The sequence below is a fragment of the Atractosteus spatula genome, chromosome 22 (genome assembly GCF_055471065.1).
Source record: "Atractosteus spatula isolate fAtrSpa1 chromosome 22, fAtrSpa1.hap1, whole genome shotgun sequence".
In the NCBI taxonomy this organism is placed as follows: Eukaryota; Metazoa; Chordata; class Actinopteri; order Semionotiformes; family Lepisosteidae; genus Atractosteus; species Atractosteus spatula.
Genome location: NC_142727.1, coordinates 15,380,056 through 15,402,669, shown reverse-complemented (window position 1 = coordinate 15,402,669; position 22,614 = coordinate 15,380,056). Strand labels below are relative to the sequence as shown.

General features: G+C 36.3%; 1 protein-coding gene across 2 annotated transcripts in view; it reads right to left on the bottom strand.

Moving 5' to 3' along the window:
- The window catches only part of opcml (opioid binding protein/cell adhesion molecule-like), a 588,589-nt gene that overhangs the window by 45,954 nt on the left and 520,021 nt on the right, over positions 1–22,614 (bottom strand). The gene's annotated exons all lie outside the window — the stretch shown is intronic.

The following is a 22,614-nucleotide window of genomic DNA, read 5'->3' as shown; positions in this document are numbered from 1 at the left end:
TTTTAACATTAAAGGTCTTAAAACTGTTGTTGGTTCTTTCCAATTTGTCACATTTGTTGCATTTCTTTGGCCCAAGAGAGTGAGGAAGTATTCATAGCATAGCTATATACAGTAAATATTTTAGGTATTATTAATTCCATCCTGAGTGATGAAAACAGATGATGTTAATGATTTACCTTACTGCAACTGAGCCACTTTTTAAATCATAGAGGTAGCTGGATCCTTTTAGTAGAATTCTGCTCGGGGAAATGTCAGTAAGTGTGAAAAAGCCCAAATGGAAACACATGTCACACACTTAAGAGCAGGTAACGGAGAGATAAGGAGAGAATTATCAGCGTTGGGAATATGTGTTCTATTCAGTCTTCATCAGGGCTGCAGCTGGTTCAATAAAATGGAGAAAAGAGCGATTGTGTGTGAAACAAATAAGCAGGGATTAATAATGAAGGATTTAGGGAGAGGGAATACAGATCAGCCAAGACAGAACTGCTCTGGTGGAAAAAGTCTTATTGACATCAGTAGATTTTATTAACTGGATTTCACCAGCGAACTGCGGTGAAGAGGGTGCAGGTTGTTCATATAATAAATCCTGTCCTTCCGGTTTTAAACTGGGTTTAAATGAAATATTTCTAAGGGATTTAGAGATGAAAATTCCAAGGCCAGGCAATATTGAAAAAAGTAAGATGAATATTTGCCGTACAAAAACTTTTTCCGTATTATTTCAGGGAAATGGAATGAGCTAAACAGTCCTTGGAGTTTTTCTTTCTTTTTCTCATATGCCTGCTTTACTGTATGTAAACTGCACTTAAAATGCCTGAAAAAAAAGAATAGTGAACAAACAATGACCACGCAGCTGCAGTTTATGCACTAGGCCAAAAGACACAGGCCAGAGTTATGATTCAAGACAGAAGACTGCTCAATGGGAGGTGTGCTGCTTCCCCTCAGGCAATTTGACACCTAAACAAATGGTTTTTGTTTCACGGCTAGCATTTTAATTTTTTTGTTCAGTAATGAGTAAATTGACCTAAACTGGCAATTGGAGTTGTGGGACTACAATAACCTTTATCCAGCAGTAGTTATACTGTTGCATTAGAGCTGATTGATTCTCCTCCTTAGCAGTCATCAGTTTTACAACAGTGCAATTACATGGTTCAGTTTCACTCTACAGTGCTGGCAAAATGAACCTCTGTAATAACTAACGTACGAGCCAGGCCGTCCTTGACTAAGCGAAAACCAGAGTGAGAATCCAAGTAGTTATTTTCCTTGCTAATTCTAAAGGGCAGTGCGAGATTAGACCGGCTCTATCTGCACATTTTAAGCTTTCAGACAATTTGTCAGTTCGTTTATATTTTACTCTTACCAGATTGCAGTCCTTAATCCACTTTTCAACCCTAATCTAATAAAATAGGTATAATACCCTGTGTTTCTTTCAGTTGTTTGGTAATATTAACTCGGAATGAACATACTCTTGATTTGGAAAGTGGTCACAGTATCTTTTCACAAAATGTTAGAATGGATTAGATTCTTCTTCACACCGTTTTGTATTTTACAAAGTGCCACTGAATTCCACAAAATTAAGATTGTATAAGAATGCCATACTATGATTTCATGCCCATGCTGATGAAGGATCTTGAGTTTTTTTTTGCCGTTTAAGATCTGCACTCTGGTGAGAGTAGCTGAAAGCTACCTTTGATGAGGATTTTGGATTTATTGGACTTGCCTTGTGTTTCAGGGCGACTCTACCAAGTGTTACATTATAAAAGTACATTCTCCAACATACACATCTATAACGTACCCCTCTAAAGCCAAACCAAGGAGAAGAAACTAAGATATAAACGCACTTGAAAGACACAGAAGCACGTGCCAGTCTGTTTGGGAGCACTGAGAAGGTCAGGATAAAATAGTCGAAGTGCTAAGTCTAAAGTAATTAATCTGACAGCAAGTGTTAACACAGTCCCCACAGTCAGTACGGTGTCAATTAAAATGACTTACCCTCTCTACAGTGTTCTTGTAAATGCAAAGAATAGTTGGTCTGAATTTAAACAGCGATGCACACTAGAATGCTGATGCTTTAAAATCAGGATATTAATTGCAGTTAAAAAAGTGTTTATTAGAAAGGAAGAAAAGCTTTTAAACATAGTCAGGACAAGAATTTTGAGAAATATTTCATGAAAATAAGTATCTTTAGCAGATAAGGCCTTCACACTTTGTCAAAGTGTAGGAGTATAACAGTCTTGGTGTGAATGTAGGTTCAGTGATTTTTTTATTATTAAATCAAGATTTTGTTCCGGGTTTTGATGAGGGGGTGATTAATGATAACATTAATTAGGGAATGAATGATGTCCGTATCAATATGAAGGAAGGGAGAAAAAGAAAAACTTCACATGCAGAAGTTTGCATTTTTGTCAATAAAAAGATGATGAAATCATTACAAAAGCTTGACAAAGCCCTTTACCTCGAACTTGTCTGTAGTCTGTGCGATTAAACTGTGCGCGTGCTATTGAGTTTGATCTTACCAGTTTAAAAATACAGCAAGTGTCCTTGGTTTTCTATTTGGAATTGTCAGGTTTTTTTTTATTTTTTCTTTATTTTATCTCCCTCCAATATGAAATGTGCATCAGCTTGGAGGGCTTGTAGCAGTATGCTAACTTCATCTGCACATGCACAGGACTGTTTGCTGTATGTTCTTTTCTGATGTGTGCTTGTCGAGTGAGTTACGGTACAAACTGTTGGAATCATTAGCAGCAATCACAGCAGCTCTCTCATGTCTCCTGATTTAAATGTGTTCAGAGTCGTTTTTGCTCTCTCATACATGCATGTAATGATGTTTGTAAATGGAACTGGGATTACATGGGGTTTTGTATTTTTTTTTTAGTGGGGATAAAAATAGCTTTTCATCATTCCTTAATCTCTAAGTGATGTCACCTGTCACACTCAATGCAATCTTTTCTGAATAAAGGAGGAAAAGGGTCCTCCCCTACATACATATCCTGAAAAAGACAGTCCCAAAATAGGACATTTTATCTGCTTTCTTGAATTCAGTACCTTCTCAGAAAGATTCTCAGACATTTTTGGTACCAGTTCAGACTCTTATTTCAGAGCTTTATTTTAAAGAGAAGGTTTTTTTTTGTTGCTGCAAAAACTGTTACAGTCCCAAGTAGGTACTGTAAGTGTGGATATTGCTAGCAAAGTGACAGAACTGTTAGCTGAACAGTACTTGAAACCAAGCCATTCCAACCTTTTCACATTTATAAGCTGTGGCAAATGGAAATGTTCCTTGACGGGTAAATTGTTATTCTAATGTTATTGCTGTATTTGAGAATGGATTTTACTGGTATTTTATATGCGCTTAATTAAACACATCATATTTTTAGAGTTTAAAGAAAAACAACACCAGAAAATAAAGAAGTTCAAGTGGGTAGCTCCGTCAGCATGCGTTGGCTGCAAAGGAACAAGTAAAGGTTGAAAAGAGATGCAACGTTTCGGCTGTGGAGGCTTCTTCAGGTGAGACACAGAAATAACACCTGAAGAAGGCATCACAGTCGAATAAACCTTTACTTGTTCCTTTGTACCAGAAAATAAATCTGTGAATCCGAAATATCTGAGCTATCAATGAAATGTTTTCACATGGAAAAATACTTTACTTTTATTTTACTTTTTCATGTGTAAAAATACTTTATTATACACAGATCTACTAATGTGAAGTATTGTACATTGCTATTATTAATTGAAAAGAAGTGCCATTTCTTAGACACTTATTCCACTTCTAATAGTTTCCAATTTGCGATAAAAAATGTATGATTTTAGGTGCTTTCCTTTTTTGATTAACTTGCAGTTATTCATCCATTATCAGAAAATGGCTTTTTTGGAAATATTGCAGAATCCTATTACAGACGCATAGAACAAATGGCAAGACTACTGTATGCCCTGGTGGACATCAAAAAGCAAAGACGCATAAGATAATGGGGGCGATTGAGAGGCATCAGTGAACCCAGCCAGCATGTCTTTGGAAACACAAGGTCCACAGGCAAAAGGCCATGCAAATGCAGAGAGAACATGCACATAGAAGACATCTGTAATAATCTCTGATTATATAACTAGTGCATAATCGGCTCAGGGCTCACAGAGCATTGCTAACTACCACACTATTAGTCATCTTACTTCAAAGTGCCTCCTGTTGCTAAAGGTCATATAAATTACAGTTATAGGATTTAAGTATTAGAAGAATAATGGAACCTTTCACTTTTTTTTATAAAATGAGTACCTGTACCTTGTCTTTCATGAAGCATGGGGACTTTAAATTGTTAGAATATGTATGAAGTGAGCCCAATCCCAAAAGCTGCAGGTTAAAAAATATACAGAAATCCTTTGCACTCGTGACAACTTATTCCAGAGTTCTCTTGGATGTGTCACATAGACCCAAAGGCCAGAGCTGATCGATAGCAGCAGGGGCAAATGCAGCAATTCTCCTCCTATCATGCTTATATCTATTCAATTCATATCTGCAGTCAGAAATTCATTTCGTTCTGCATTGGTTGAGGCTCTTTGCTGTACCGATGTGCAAAATTATGGAGATAGAAATGCACACCCTCTCTGAGACAGAGGGAAACTTTCTAAGTTACTGTACACCAAAATGGCATTACATTTGTATTATACAACTCTTTGGACATTTCTTCCACATCCCATTCATATTCTATTTGATACTATTTTGCTTTGCTCTCAGATGTAGTTATTTACACAAGACCAGATGGAGCAACTTATTTAGATTGAATTCTTCTGAGACTGTGCTCTCACAGAGCCACAGGTGCAGTGCTTAAATTGTCCAACTACGATTCACAGAAATCTTGGATGAAATAGTTTGATACATTGGTTTTGTTCAAGTTGTGCCACTCCTGTTTCTTGTAATAATGATTCTGTAAATGACAATCTCTGTTGTATAAAACCCGAATAATACACTATGAAAATGAGTTTTTTAAAGGTTTGTTTTTGTAATGTCTTGAAAATAGACATGACATTCCCTTATAAAGATTCATAGGGATTTTATGTTGTAACATCTTTGCAAGGAAATAGAAGTCGAATAGGATCAAGAGAAATTAACTTTCTATGTGAATGAATTGATTGTAATTTTCTGAAAATAAAAAACTTCAATCCTACTATTCAAACTGCAGGAAATTGCATTTATGTTCCGAAAGCTTTTGGATTGTACAGTCCATTAAACCAGTAAGTAATTGTACAGACAACTGTCTTTGTTATCATAGATAGATATCCACTGGGGGACTTCACTTTGTTTTTAAGTCCTCTAAGAATTATGGCTAAGTGATCACATAAGGAACCTGGAAGATCTCCTTTTGTTAGACCATTCTACGAGTTAGTTGCATTATAGATTTATTGTGCATTAAACCTCTTTACACCAAGAATACTTGTCAACTGAAAATGGTTGATGTCACAAGGATAAGGTATACTGTATTTTGTTTTAATTCTTCCAATTAATACAGTATATGAGGTGATACATAATGATTTGTCTTCAACGGTTAAGATTTCTTAGAATTCTCATTGCTTATTTTTTCATAAAAAACCTAAACTTTTGACTTAATCGGTTTATTGTATATACAAAAGGCAACTAATTCTGATGGAGCTGTGAGGGGATAAACTGTATGACAGTATCACTGTAGTACTGTAAATTGTACGTTTTACTTGGTTGTTGATTAAATGCGGGTACTGTACATGTACTATAATAAATAGTTATAAGATACAGGGATACATATGTGCAGTTCTCTGTGTGCATAAACATACACAGGTATATCTCAATGCTTAGCTGGAACATGAAAGTCAAAAAGACATCATGTTGTGTAGGGATGGAGCACCATGCTCCATTGCTATTCAGCTTTCCAAGCTGGGCTGACTTATCTAGTCATTTGTGACAGCACAAACAATCTTTTCATTGATGACTCCTTTTGTGTACCAGACAGTTGTACGGCCCTTCAAACTTGATGGAATAACCCTGACATTGAAGACAGAAGTTAGGTGGCACTTCTGACAGCAAAATAACAAAGGAGGAATATATTTTCCTGAAAGTTTATGGACATTTTCTCTCTGCTTGGAAAGTGCATTGTGACAATTCAGGCAGAAAAATGAAAGAAAGAAAGAAAGAAAGAAAGAATATTTATTTAACTATATGTAAATTATATTTGTGATCCTTCCATGTTGTACAGAAAATTCCTAGTTTAGATTTCTCAGAATAAACATGAATGCAGGTATTGAAGTTTTATTTTGTAGAGGGGATTTCAAAGAAAGCAGGTTTGCAACCTACAAGTTTTTTTGTAAATGAGTCCTAGCTATTAAATAGCAAGAATGGCTTGATGATATTCTTTGCAGACATTTTTGATTCTTTACTGAGCACTGTAAATAAAGCCTTTGTACTTTTTTGAAAACAAAAACATGATTTAGGCATATCTTTTTTTCTCTTAGTTGTGAAAAAATCATATTTTGAGATTTTCTTTTAGGACGTGGTAAAAATGTACAGTACAGGAAGATTCCTACTAGATATTCAGTAACATTTTATAACAACAGTTGAAACCCACCACAGGTGCAGAGGTGAAGCTCGAAATGAAAAGTACGGTCAAACAAGTCAGCAGGAAAGTGATTAGAACCAATTAATAAATCCCTTGCATTTTGTATAGTGGTTTTTATCCCAAAGGATCTCTAAGTGCTTTCCAGAGAGAAGGGTGATGTATCATTCACCACTGAAATGCTGCACCTACCTGGATGACATGTGACAGCTATTCTGCAGCAGCAGTCCCACTACTCAAGAGGTCAGGTGGAGAAGTGAGAAAGTCATTCACCAGATGCATTAAGGGGAAGCTGTAGGGAGGCCAACTGGTACAAGTGCAGTTTAGCCAGGACACTGCGGTAAACACCAGAACTTCTACTAATACCACTAGATCCTTGATGATCAAGCAGTCGAAATGTCTTTCCTGAACAAACCTGCAAGCTGTTTCTAGAAAACCCAGACTGAACAAATATTTAATTGGTCTGGACTTCAATAAGAATGTAAAAACAGTAGACCAAATTGTATCATTTTCTAAAGTCTAAATATCTGTTTCCTTCTGTGTAAAGAAAATGTTCTCGCCGGCACTTCTGTACTGTGTATAATTTCCTTGAAAGTCAAATGTCCTACCACTACCCAGGTTCAGTCTTATCTGGCATCTAAAGCGTGACAGGATTAAAAGCGGTGCCAGCACAGGGATTGGTGATCATTTTGGTCTTTAATTAGTGTGAAATGCCAATCATCTCAACTATAGACCTTAATTAAGATTTTAATCTTGGAATTATTTTAATGCGTTTTTCAACCCCAGAACGAATGAGCCCCTGCTCAGCAAGGTTTTCGAACCCGGCAACAAACTGTATGTGGTTTATGCACAAGCGCAACGTGCCTTCCTATTCAATCCGTGTTAAATCGCTTCTTTCGATGTACAAAATTTAACCTTATTCGGTGTTACCTTTTCATACTGTATGTCATCAGCTGCCTCGTTGGCAGTTCTGTCACCTTTGGAAGGGCAGACACTGACACCTGCCAGAGTAGCCACATAAACTGGCCTTGATTTAGTAGGGGTGCAGGGAATTGAATTCCATGGCAAGATGCTGACAACAAGTACTACAGTACTTCACATCTCAGAAAGCTCTGACAGCTGTAACAGCCAACCCTGGAGAACACATCTGAAATGAAAGGAAATGCTATCACGTAGTTTATTAATTATATATTTTACTGCTTATCTTAATTGCCGTGGTAAACAAGGTTTGTCAAGGTAGTGCGTGATACAGTATGCACCAAGTAAAGACCTCCAGGATTTCAAGGGCTGTCGTTCAGTTCAGTGATGACAAATTCCTAATATCCTGTTCCATTTGGTGTCTACATTTTCATCGACTGCCTGTTTAAACTTTGACTATCTCATTGATATTCTAGAAAATGAATCCACCAATTGCAATTCCAGTATTACATTTTGAAGGTATATTTTATCATGGCGTGTTAGCTATTAGTTATTGTGATGCGTCACTGCTGGAGATAGTGAAGCAGTGGCATGTTTTTATCAAATGAACCCAAGAGCAGGTAGGGAAAAACAGACAGGCAAAACTCTGCACTGGTCCACTTTAAACATTATGTATCCCAGCGTTTTCTCCGTCGTGGTTTCTACCGAAATTATTGAATTTCCTTTAGTTTGCTTGCAGATCCTTCTATTTTGATATAATCTAGTAACTTCACTAGATTACAGACCTTGACGTGTACTACAGTAACACATCACTCATGAATTTAAGGAAAAATAATAACCAGATGGAACTGTAAAATGTTTAAAAACCTAGAGCATCCATCCGCCTGTTTCCTAACTGCTTTATACAGTTTAGGGCCGCGGGGGAGCCAGAGTCTGTCCCAGCAAGCTAGAGGTACAAGAGAGGGTTCACCCTGAACGGGACACCAGGCCATTGCGAAGCACACAGACACAGACACACTCACACCAGGGCCAATTTATCCAGGGGCCTTTTACTGTACCGACATGTCTTTGGATTGTGGGAAACTGGAGCACCCAGAGGAAACCAACACGTGCAATGGGAGAACATGCGAACTGCACCCCTGGTCTGGAATTGAACCCGGGGAGAACATGCGAACTGAACCCCTGGTCTGGAATTGAACCCGGGGAGAACATGCGAACTGCACCCCTGGTCTGGAATTGAACCCGGGGCTCCAGCACTGTGAGACAGGCAATGCTAACCACTGTGCTGCCACATTATAGGATAACATAATTCAATTCATATCAAGTAACAGAAAAGCAAATTAATGGAACATATAGTGAGACACTAACACTCGTTGTCTTTTTTTATTCTCTCAAACATATCACTTGCATCTTCCCCAGGCTAAATTTGTTGTCTTGTTAAGACAGACACTATTCTCCTTGTTAGCATCATTATATTGTGACTCTGTACAACAGTAAGTTGTGAATTGTATGCTCTATTGTGAAAGGCAGTATTGATCCAAACAAAAGATTTGTCAGGTTTCTGCAGCATGCATTGTACTTTGTAACATCTGGGTCACACTTTTACATTAGTGGGGTTAGTATTCACTCCTTGTGGGAGATGAAGGTTGAAATCTGCTGTCGGAATGTATATAAGTGTTTCATTATTAAGGCGAACACTGCTTTGTCACCTCCTGTGAAAAGGCTGACTTGTAAATCTAAAGTCTGAATGCCGAAAATCAGATTTCACATCTTTCAATGCAACTCTATATTAACGTTTATAAAAATGCTCTTAGATATACACAGCGCTAAATCTATTGAAAAGACAAATCTAAAACTATTTTTCCAAAAAATATTATTTTGGGTAGTAGAGAAAATATTGAAACGCAGTATGGAAACGGAGATGGAAAACACTTTCACAGGTGTCATTCCATAATAACCTAAAAATTCTCAATTGGACTTAGACCTACTAAGTGAGACTTATCCATGACAAATGGATAAATTCAATGTCATACTTATCAAACCACTAGGTGACCACACATGTTCTGTGGATGGGGGCTCTGTCATCCTGGCATACACCCCTCCTGACAGGAAAGAAATGCTGCAAAATGGGGTGAAGATGATCACTCAGTCCTGTTAAGTAGTGATTAGAAATGACTCCTTCCCTTGTAAGGAGATGTGTGCACTCAAACCAGAACCCTTTGCTGTTGGAGCCAAGAACTCTGGGCTGGAGGTTCTTTAGATTTGTGTGCACTTGACCATATTCTTGACAAGCAGACAAGAATGATTTCATCTGATCACTTCACAGTCCTATGCCTGTGCTTTTTGGTCTTGGCACATGGGCATTGACAGGTGTTTTGTAAGCTGCAACCCAACTACAGTATACCACGGTACATTTGATTAAACTTGAACCCCAGGTTGAAATTTGCAGTCAGTCAATTTGCTGTTGATGTTTGTCTTGTACTTCAAATTAATGCACCATCCCGGAGTGTGCACTGCTGCCCTTGCAACTTTTTTTCTTTCCCTCAGAGGTCTGTGCTGACATCACCTTGGACACCCAAGCTCATGAAGCATCACATCAACAAGTTGAGCTGTTGTGATCACTGAAGCTCCTGCTATACAGCATATGACCCAAAAATCTCCTCACTGAGTCAGGAAGGTCTCCTCTTGAAGCCATGATAGCCAGAATTACAGGAAGCGGGGCCAACACATATTTTTATGCATCACCCGAAGAAAGCTGTGATGTTATTTGCTTAATTAACACATGAGCCGCACCTGTGTAGAAGCCCTTGCTTTCAAGGGCTCATTTGGTGTCTCTCATTTTTCAATTGTTTTGTCTGGGGTTAAAACCTTTTTTGCCCACTACCTGTACGAGTTATTGTAAGTCAGATCTGTTGAAAGTAGCATTGATTAAACCATCTGAAAACTTCCTCAATTTCATTTATGTATACCTTATATTTTAGAATATCTTTTTGACTGATTTTAGACAATTATAAGACGTCAGTAAGAGAATGAGGAGGGATCCCACTTTAAAGGAAGGAATGCAAACATTCTGACTAGACTAACCTTAATTTAGGTTAATTAATTTAGGTCCCACCCTAAGAAGGCTCTACAGCTGAAACGTTGTGTTTTCTTTCTTCTCTTTTCAGCATGGCTTAAAACATTTACTTGTTCCTTTGTAACCTTAATTTTTACACTTAAGATTTTGGCAATTACTTTACCATTAATATTTCTCGGAAGGCAATTACCTTTTTGGTTTAATATGCTTATTTTGTTTATATCTGCATGTACAGTATACTGTATGAGATGATTTGTTCCTCTGTACTAATAAGTACGGCAAGACATAGTGCTAAATCAGCTATAGGCCATGGGAAAGATGGTTGATTAACTTTGCAAATCTCAGCTCATTTTATTCTCCATTTAACTCTTTTAATACAAGCAGCGTATTAAATGCTGAATGTAAAAATATGTGCCAGAAGTAAGTGAAAACAACTGCCTTGCATTTAATCAAATGTAATGCCAGATTTATTTGTCCAGGGGGTTTGTTTAATCTAACTACTGTAAATACATAGCTGTAATCAAATTTTGGGTATGGATTTGCATTTTGGATTTTGGATCACATTTTTTAAATTAATCTGTGCCTTATACTGCTTGACATTTGCTTTCATTTGGGCTAAATGCATAAGGTCAAATTAGCACAGAACAAGATTGCTTAACTAGTGACTAAATTTCATAAATTATTTTGTAAAAATGTATTTTTTCTTAATTACAGGGTACATGAATATGAATGAGTAACTAAAAATAAATCACAGGTGTTATATTGTGGCATACAGATTCTACCATTTGGCATTTTCTGTTTCAAAACAACTCAATCTTCCATCGACTCCTTATGAGACTTATTCCTCATAAGGGTCGTAGCAGAAACTTCTGTTATTTCTGGAAGGATTCTTTCACAGTTCTCGTAGCCATTGGTGTCATTTTGTGGAAAATTCATGCCCTCAGTTTTTGGTAACAAGAAACTTGCAGTTCAGAATGTAAAAATAACGTTTCTGTGCTTTACATCTTGAGAAGATCAAACAACACTTTCTATTTTTTTTTAAATGAAAAGTTTTTAAAAATGTCTCAAAGGAGAAAAAAATGGCTGACAGACAAAGACAGATTTGCGTAATGCAGGGTGATTTAAAAAAACATTACTGGCAAAACACAAACGCTGTCATCAAACTTCAGAAGGAAGAAATTTGTTAAACAAAGACCCAAAGCAGGTATTGTCACGTACTATTGCATTGGAGATTAAAATAATAGCTCAGTCTTCCTTAAATGTAAAACAGCAACTATTTGCTGTAGGGTAATTCTGCAAATAGCACAGACATATTTGGATGTGGAGTGGTTATCTAATATCTCTAGAATATACTGTATTCTGATGTTTACCTGTTTAGATACTGTAAGAGTAGACTTTGAAGATACTATACTGTGGGGCACATTCTGACCCTGAAATTATTTAAATTAAACATCTGAATACCATATGATTTCACTTCCCTAAATTATTGTGACTGAGGTTTAATTTATGTATATTTTATTATTTTAATTTTGATCTCCAGTCTGAATTATGAAAAACATATCAAATTTTATTCTGATATATTTATGGGCTGATCTTCTGGATTTGGTATCAAAGGCCAAATTAAACAGACGAAATGTTAATAAAATAGAATTTCTCAAGACATTTTGCTCTCAGGTCATGTGGTCAATTTGGGGGTCTGTCTCTATTACAGAGATCAGTTTTCAGTAAATCTGAACAGTACTGTACATACATGAAATCAAATACTGTGTGCAATACAATATTTCTTAGATTTGATTCCTTCAAAAAAGGATTAACTTGGAAATATATTTGTATGTATTGAGGCAAACAAATGATATTTTTACTAACTTTTTAACTAATGAAACTGCTTGTAAGGAGAATCTCTTAAACCATCAGGGGCAGATCCAACTGTGAATATTAATTTTGATTTGCATAAGAAATTTGAACCCCATGTTTAACTTGAGAAAACTAGCATGATTTCTGGAGATTCCTAGCGGTATGTTCCAAGACAGTTAAACAATTAGCGTGGCTTCTTTTTTAATATATAGCAAATGTCCACAAGATGTGAAATAGGAGGGCAAACTCTGCAAAGAAATGATTAATGTACAAGTATTGACCTTTGGGGTTAATCTCCTCTGTGTATAAGTCTATGACTATGGGGGTTATTCATAAAATTTACTGTTTTCAGTTTAGCTTTTTCTGGTTGTACAGTAAGTAAGGTTTACTGGCACAGTCATTGCATTTTCATCATGAAAGGCAATACAATCAAAACACACAATTTCCACTCAACTGCATGAACTAAAAGTGATTCATAAAAAATCAATGATGGTAAACAGCTTTTATAGACATGGAAAATACCTTATACAGCTTATTTATGGAAAATGTTTAATGCTTTATTCCATTTTCATGTGACTAATGTGTCAGTGTCCGACATGATGATTTTATCGATGTTGTTTCAATGTTAATTTAAGGTATATAGACTTACTCTATGTGCTACTGTGTCAGTAAAGTATGGTAGAGAAAACAGAGCAGTTTTCATGTCTGATTGTAATGTTGGCACAAATCACTTTGAATGAGGTAGTTAATATTGTTTTCAGGAGAAAGGGAATTTACTACATCTTTCATCTATTTGTCCTCTCCTGTACCTTTAAATACAGATTTAGTTTCCATGAATTGAGATGCAGTCTTCCCCACAACAGGCAAAATAACTGTAAATCTTCTTCAGGAGCTGCAGGAAGAGAGAATTAAAAAAAAATAAAACCTTGTGGAACTGGGCAGTTCTTGTACTTCTAGATCCATCATGCACTTCCTTGCTAATGGATCATTACAGAGAGAGAGGAATTGTGGGATAAGCCAATTGCCTATATTTTATAAAAGAATTCACAATTTGGTTACTTTTAGTGACTGTGTTTGCCATTGCATCTATTCATCTATCAATGATTTAGATATTACTGCCTTTTCCATTTTATTAGTTTTGTAATATTGACAACTGATTGTATGAGAGTGCTCTGTTTGTTTACCTCTCAATAGGTATAAAGCAATTTTGTTTTCAAAAGAGGATTACCTATCTTTCTGGTATTTTACCTGCCTTGTTGCCTTTAGGCTCCTTTTCAGTGACAGTGGTTTTCTTTTTTATACCTTCATGGGACTGAAAGGCATCCAGATCCTGAATAGCCATGTTTCGGTGTACTTCTTAACAGATGTTAAGACCATTAAAACCTAATGGTATAGATTTTGGTTTCTGCTCTGACTGGTTGGTTCTTCTTTACCCAAAGGGTATCTGGAACAAGTTACCAACCCAGGTCACCAAGGCTAATACTTTTGCTTCTTTCAAGAAATGGCAGAAAGAGATCCTGGGAACAATTAGCATTCAGAAACCAAGATGTTTCTAGTGGCCGCATATAGTTTTTAACCTTCCTCATGTTCTAATTTGAAATGCAGGATTTTTAGAGAATATTCTCATGTCTTTTTTCACAACATAAAACAACAAATTTAAGTCTATGGTTCAAAACTAAAGTCATACTGTAATTCAAGAGCTCAAAACAATATTGTAAGTGAAAAGTACCCCTGCCTCTGTATTATAAAACAATAATGATCAGGGTGTAGCACTGCATTATATAATGTGCTTATTTGTGATTTTATCACACTTTTGTACCTGTGTATCCTGTAAACAGAATGTAAAAATTATCGTAATTTCTTATATGTCCTTACAGTGAAGGAGGATAATTATAGATCCTTGGTATCAAAACCGTTTCACTCACATTTTTCAAATCATGTGAAGATACCATCTGAACATTGATTGTGACAGTTAGTGTAGGTTTTTCTCTTTTATAGATGTTTCAGCTAATTTGTCTTTCCCATAAGCTCCTTTCTTACAATAAAGTAGAGATTTTTTTTCTTCTTTCTGTCACATTAATTTGAATTCCCCAAGCCATTACCACATTATGCGTTACCTTCAGCTCCATTGTCAGATTTGGACATTTTCATTTTGCACACTAACTTTTATTGGTGGCTTGACACTTGCCAGGTATATTCTGTCATTTTTAACATGCCAGTATGACATGACCATTATTTATCCTGACGATGGTTTTATGAGGTTAAAAAGCCCATGTCGTATTTTAACAGCTCAATTTGAGCCCTTATATGGCATTGTATGAGAGAGTTATAGAAACATTTAAGACTTTTTTTTAATTAGTTCAGCACTGGCATGTATTCATTCCAATTGAAGTAACACCTTTGTTTGTACACGAATGAAACAGTTCGCAATTCGAAAAGATATTTGCTTTTTCTATGTGCACCTTGCATTAAGCGGCACATGAATTTTAGGACCATGGACAGCAATCAAAAGAAAATCAAATTCTCCAACAGTAGTCTTTATAGCAAAACAGGGCTCTATTTCAACACGTCGGCACAGAACTGCAGTGAAGCCAACATCTGCTGCTTTTATAGGCCAATGCCGCTTGATTAGGTAACTGCCTGCACCAAATTTGCACATGGCAAAGCCTGTTGACCCATTACAATTCTGCAGCATGCTTAATAGACTGCCTTGCTCACTCACATGACAAACCCATGAGCCCCCACTGAAAGACATGCAGAACTTAACAATGAGGAATCAATCTCTGGTATTCACCACCTGATCCTCACCTGAGCCTGTTACATCCTTTTTCATGTGCATTTGTATTATTTCTCTTTTGCTTTGGTGCTATACTGGTGATTGGCTGACTTGTAATTAAAGTGTGTGAAATTGTTCAGAGATTTAAGGGTCCTTTGTTTTTATACTGTGTGTTTCAGTTGAATGATAAATCTGTCATTTTACATGCGACTGTGCAGTTTTCCTTAGTTGCATTAAGCAGGGTGACCCACATCGCTTGGGAAAAAAAACATTAGGGCTTCTTTTTAAGTGGTTTCTCTTTCTTGACTTAGTTGTCTAGATATTGACAGAATGAGGGCATTTTCCTTCGATATGATAAAATTATGCAATTGCAGCAGAGGGTAAAGAAAAAAGCTTATAAAACATTTTACAGTATACTGTAATAAATTTGGAATATAAGTCTTTTTATACAGTATATGAAGGTGTTTCAGTAATAAACAATTCAGTACTGTGCTACCATTGCTTCATGATTTCAAAAGGCACACCATGAATTTGGTACAAGGATGCAAGCTTTGGGTCTTTAAATGGGAATTTCACCAACTGTTAGACTTTGGGATCACTGGTAAATCTGTGACTTCAAAGACTGTGTGAAATTGATGGATTTGGAAAACACTTGAGGTAGGTGGTAGGTGGTAGTGGTTCAAAGGGCGGTTTGTTCACAATGTCAGTTTTGTAGCATCAGTTGTTAATCAATCTTGACATTACAGCTACTAGCTTGGCAGAGATGAGAACCGTGCACCCCTTTCCTCGAAATATGCATTGTCTGAGCCATCTGACATTTTTTCAGATAGAGCGGAGTTAGTATTGAGGAGTGATACAGCTCTCCCTGACTGCCTTGTAAGCTCAGAGCCATTCGACATGTCTTGGGGATTGCTGTTGTGATCTGAGTAAGCATCTTTACTGATTGAGCCATTTGACTGTACTTTATAAATGTATCTCCTACTGTATATGTTTTTTTTTATTTGAGTGTTCTATTTGATAAATTTGAGTTTATTATTTCGCATAGAATACACAGTTTAGTTGAACAAAGTCAATATTGTGACTGTTTCTGATGAAAAGATAATACTTAAATAATTCATTAAGATAAATAGGTCTTGCTGTCCTGTGATTTAGATTTATGGTCTGTACCAAATAAAACAGGTATGCAATACCTATGCAGGGTACAAGAACACAAATTGAAAGATTCTACAGTACTGTACTTCCTCCAGCTCCTTCTGTTTATAACCTTGATGGTAAGCCTATATCAAAAGGCATCTTGTGTTGTTACACAAAATAATTCACAGAAATGAATCAATATGTTTAATTTACTAAGGCCAATATACACAGATGGGACAAAACAAAACAAAAATCCTTGATTTTTTTTCTTTACACTCTCCATGATGCCTATTTTTAAGATGGGCTGGGAGGTTGCACAGATACAATATACTGTATAGACATACACACATACAGTCCTTGACAGTACACAGACAAATGTAATCTCAGAAGTCATAAAATTTCAGTCTTGGGAAAAGTGGAAATCTCTTTTTCTTCACCTGAACAATTTAAATCGATTTCAATATGGTCACAGTGCATGAGCTGTCTTGGGGTTTCAAAGCATTGATTTGCCAACATGCAGACTCAGGTTCATTTGCTGTGACTGGAATCAAAGGCATCTTATTAGAATTGGATCTACCAAGCCTGAAGGTCAAAGGGAAGTAGATGCTATGCACTACCTCTGACGCTAACGCCTATCCTTTTTTTTTATTAAAGTTGTTTTTTTTCTGGTATTCATTTCTTGGTCTAGTGCTTCTTTGTGTAGTTGTTTTTCAGCTCTGTAAAATACAAATTTTAAGCAATTGAGAGTTCAGAGAACCTAATTGTAGGTCCTTCCGTCAGACTTTATTATTACACTGCTGAGGATGTGGATCAGCTTTATAATAAATTCTGGTTACTTTCTTTTATGTCATTTGAGCAGAGGTTGCCCTAGCAATGACATTTCCCAGGTTTAGACTTCCAGGAATCCAGTAATCCTGCCATAAAGGTTGTTTAAATTGTAAGCCTTTCTCAAACTTATTTCCTGCTTCAGTGTGTTTAACCTTGGAACTCTTTTGTTGTTTGGTATCGTATTCTGTAAAACTGAAAATATTTGCTGGCAAAGAAAAAAGGAAATTTAGAAGCTTTGGGAAATTGGCTTGTCTTGCAAAAAATCATCTTTCCCACGTTTTTCCAGGATTCTATCAAAAAGGTCAGCTGTTTACAGATGCAATAGAATGTTGTCACCAAAAATCTCTTCTGAAACATCTGTCTAGATTGACAGTTTATGAATAATGATGATAATTATAATTACCATAAGTAATATTTATTCAATTCCTAATAATTACAACCTACCATGTCTTGTTTTGATTTCATCATTTTCCCATTGGCAGCGGGCTGTCAAATCTTATTTTCTTTATTTTTTCTCGTTATTTATAGGGTACTCCCTTTGGAAATCAGCATTGTTTTACTTGTGAGGTTTAATAATGTGCTGCCACATGCAGTGTCCCCAGAAGTAGCAATTAGGTAGCATATGGTGAAGAGACTTCTAACTTTCAAACAAGCTGAGCTAGAAAGTTCCATTTTCCTCCTGTTAATTCGACTTTTTTGCCTGCTGGTTTCCAGAGATATTTGCATACCAAAATCTCATTATTACTCATCGACCTCACAGTATTTGACATTCTTGACACTTCCAATATCAGCTGGGTTTGACGTTTTAGATGCCTTTATTGCCCGTCACTCTTGCCAACCAGATGCGTTTGTACAGACAGGCATTGGCAGGGCTTCTCGATTGCATGTGGCGTCTGCTGTCGACATGATAAATGCCAGGAAAAGTGATGCATATTTAGTCAGGGAAAGTAGTGCAGTTGCAGTACATGACTAAAATGCCTAAGCTTACTTTTTTAAGCATCAGGTAATAGGTTAAGGCACAGCCCACACACAAGTAAATTGCATGTGGTGTCAATCATTGATATTGTTTTAAAATTGATTGGGACAATGAAGGTGTAATTAACGAATGAATATTTTAAAATTTCCAGGGTTAACGTTTAAGTCTGATGGTTCAGATTAAAGTACTGTGATCATTAATGTGACATGCTTGTCTTTCCCTGCTTTATTGGCAGAGGTTTCAACTGGTTGAGCAAAAAGATATCTTCAAATATTAAGTGTTTTTTTTTCTCTGTGGCCAGCTTTAAGTAAAAATCTAAGATGTTCACCACTGTAGACTTTCCATCTGACTGTCATTTCAGTGGGACATGACATTGCTCTTCAGTTTCTATGCTGCATGTAATTTCTGTGACAATATCTGTAAATATCTGGAAGTACATCTATATTAATATTTTTTTCTGCAAACTTGAGGCTGGCATTGTTCATCGAACCATACAGTACAGTGTATTCATATTCCTTTTGATTACTTTCACTAAACTCTGTGTAATTTGTTAATGAGCAAGTACTCAGAAACTTTAAGAGTTACTGCATATACGTTTTGCAAACTATCGTATTTCTATGGGGTTAAAAGAGTGATAAAAAGAGTGATAAAAACAAATATGCATTTAATGCATTTTTATATCACAAGTATACACAACAGTCTAATCTTTTATAATATAAGCTTTCAGTTCCTTCCTTTCCACTTCTTATAAATAGCATTCCTATAGTTCATTCTCTAATACATTGAACTCTTACACAATAAACAGTCAAGAGAACATGCTGTGTAAATCTATACACTATATATTTCTTTATTTCTATTGTATGGTAAATACTGTATATCTTTATATGTTACTTCATTTTTAGTAAGGCCAAATATTGCAGAACTTTGCCATACTCTTTGGTTCTTGATCTAGAAATCTCCTAATTGTACTCAGGTACTGAAAATATGACTGGAAATATGTTTTTGTGGTATTTTGCACAGTTATTTAGGTCCATTATTATGTCAACATCTACTTTTAGAGCTGGAAGAGTAAATCCAGGGACAGTTAATTAGAACCCAAAGTTAAAGTTACGTGTTTGACTCAAGGGAATACATGATGCAGAAGAAATTTGACAATGCATATTAATGTTCAGTGCTTCAGATCTCATACAGTCTGGTTCACACTAAACAAATTGATTGTACTGTCACTCTAGTGCAAGGATCTGAAGTTACTTCAAGCCTTAATGTCATCATTTAATCTGAAAACTTTCTGGATGGCCTCGCAGCCTCATTAATTTAGACGGATGACCTTTCCAAAATCAATGGTTAATCAATGGGTGGTTTGCCCAATCAAATGGTGAACTCTGATTAGTACCTGTCCTGCATGGAGTATAAAATGCATTTTTATTATTGTCAGTGTGTAAGCTGCCTAATTATCTGTTAACTATAGATCTGGGAGCCTAGCCTAATTTCTGTTTTTCTTGATACTTTAATGGGGTGTACTGTACATAACATTTAGCTAGCCAATATTTTCTTAATCCAATACATGGTACATAGACATAAATAATTTAAGCAGCATTTTACAAAGAGGGTGGAGCGTATATTTACATATGGAGTATCCCCCGAATTCTGTAATGCACTGCTGTGCCTCAAACACACAAAAGAAATGTGTTTTTTTTCCATGAAGGCAAATAAAACTGTTCAATAAACTGCTCTGTTCAGAAATAATAGTGCTTATACAGTAGTTCATTCAAAGTTGCAGTTTAGACATAAAAACATATGAAAATGAGAGATTTTTACATAAAAAAAGGAAACATACAAGGACACCAGAAAGGTACTAACAACATTGTTGATTCTACAACTGGATACAGTTTCAAAGGGGGTAGGGATGGGGTTTTGCTACAGGTCCACCATTTCTGTGTACAGGCGTGTACAGTAGTTGCTCAGCTTAATCTTTTCTGTGCCTTCTACAGTATGTAGCTGATACAGTAGCTTGGTATTGCAATTTATATCCTGGCAAACCTAAGAACATCTCTTTAAAAAACAATTATTGCTATAAATTAAAAAAAAGAACAAGTTACTTACAAAATTTTCTGTGCATATTTTGCCAGAGGCCATAATGTCCTGAATGGCAAGTCGGAAAAAGAAGTGACTAACACTAAAAAGTGATTGATATGGGGCAGCAGTGGTTAGGATTCTAACTCCTGTACAAGAATGTGGATTCCAGTCAGCAGTGTCCTACGATTTGAACCCACGATTCTGAGGTCCAGAATCATAACCAATACTAATCACTACTGTTTCATTGAACTGGAGTTTTAAAATTCATTTACAATGTAACTGAAGATCTGTAATAGTTTATTTGACATATCGCTTCTGTTGGTCATTGTCCTTCTGTTCATTCATTGTTCGGTGTTTACAGCACTGGTTAGAATGATAGTTATGAAGAAAATGTATTGGGCATTTCTAGACCTGATGTACTCATGTAATCGAGTATTGAAGTTTTTCTAGTAACAGTACTGTATGTCAAGCACACAATATTCATATACTGCATGAGCAATGTATAATACCACTCCAAATACCTTCTGAGTTATTTTGGATACCTGGTGTTAATCACTGTACTACAGTACTGTAGGTACTGTAGTCTTCATGATATAGAAATTTCATCAGGAAATAATGAATTTACTGTCTCTGAGCAGGTTGTCTTTGAGCTTCTGTTCTAAAAACTTTCCACTTTTAAGATGAACAGCGATGGGCCAAGCCTAACATTTTACTGAGCCTGTGGAAGAATTTGGCGGCACTATCAGCAAAACGTCAGTGAGTACAGTAAGTGGATAACCTCTTTGGCTTCACCAATAAGCCCATTTATCCAGCTAATGCATCAACATCTGCTGTGCTCACTAAGTTGGTAGAATACCTCTCACATCTTTGTATCAAAATCCACAGGAACCTACTGTGCAACTTCAAGGTGCAACATCACAGCCGCCGGTGCTTCTCAGCTCTTGGCTCTAAATAGCAGTGCACTAGCCTCCTCAGCTTTGACGAAAAGGCTCTTCAGAGTTCCTAGAAAATAGTTCTGCCCTGAATTCTATGAAGGACACTGCTTGGGAGACACTGGGGTTTATCAGACACAAGGGGATATAGGTTTTGTGACATGAGAGTATTGTGTACTGCATACTGCATATTTAGTCAAGAAAGTTTAAGGCACTAAATTTCTAGTGCAGAATAATGTTGAAATAATGGGTGTCAGTGTCTGCATATTATATGTACAGTATCATGTCAATTTATGACAAAGGCAGAATGTCTTTACGTTATTTGTAATTTGTAATAAAGATATGAAAAGTGTTCACAAAGTATAACTTGTTCATTTTATATGGCTTATATGGTTGTTCAGGGATCATCTCCAGTTTGCCACTAAAAGAAAGAAAAGTTCTTAATCTGTACTTGAGTGCTGTTGAAAGTACTTGTAGTTCTGCTTGAGTACATTGATTATAACAGTACTCATAACTGTGCTTGTACTCACCTTTCATTGGCATTCTTGTACTTGCAATTGAGTACATTTACTTGCACATGGTTCCAGGTCTGGTAACTAATAATATATTCTCAGTTCTGATTCCATATTCTCAGCCATTGCACCAAAATGAAAGGCTGAGTGAAGAACTACTGCTGCAGCATAGAGCTTTAAAATGTTCTGACATCATTACTAATAGTAATAGTTTGTTAATAAATGGTACATTTCAATTTCTACCTTCCCAGTGGATATACATCTACAGGAAGTAGTTTTCCTTTAATTGGTGAAGTTTTCAACTTGCTCTCATGATGATACACTGAAACAGAATCTTCAGTCTGATACAGTAGTTCCTAAAGCTTCAGTTGTACTTCCAAAGGATGTTTGTTTATTAATAGAACACTATGAATACATCTGGAGATTAAAATCTTTTGTTTTTAGTTTCTGCTGCTTCGACATAATTGATATGCCATCTAAAGTAGCAAGGACCAATTAAGAAATGGAATGCAGGTACAGTAGGACAAAGTAAGGCTCATATAATCAAATGAAATCATACTGTATTCTTGGTATTCCTGCAAGCAGCTATAGGCTTCTGTTTCAGGCTGTCATTGGAAACATGAACAAAGAAATACTGTATTTTTGGTCCACAGACCAGATGGAGCGCCACAGTGTATAATCGTATTCTCACAGCACTTGGAAGGTACCCAATGGTGAATTACAATATGTACACATTACTGGATTAAGGAAACTCCTAGTAAACCTACCCCCAGTGGATAAAACAGGATCTGTCATTATGTACACCCTAGGGATTTGTGTTCAGTAGGTGGAGGTATCATGTTTAGTGACATTAATATTCTTACTCATACTCTTCTGTTCTGCAAACAGGAGGTGTCACTAGATTATAGGACACATCTTTTACTTGGCAAAGATGCAAAGAGCGCACACAAGACAGTAGATTTTTCT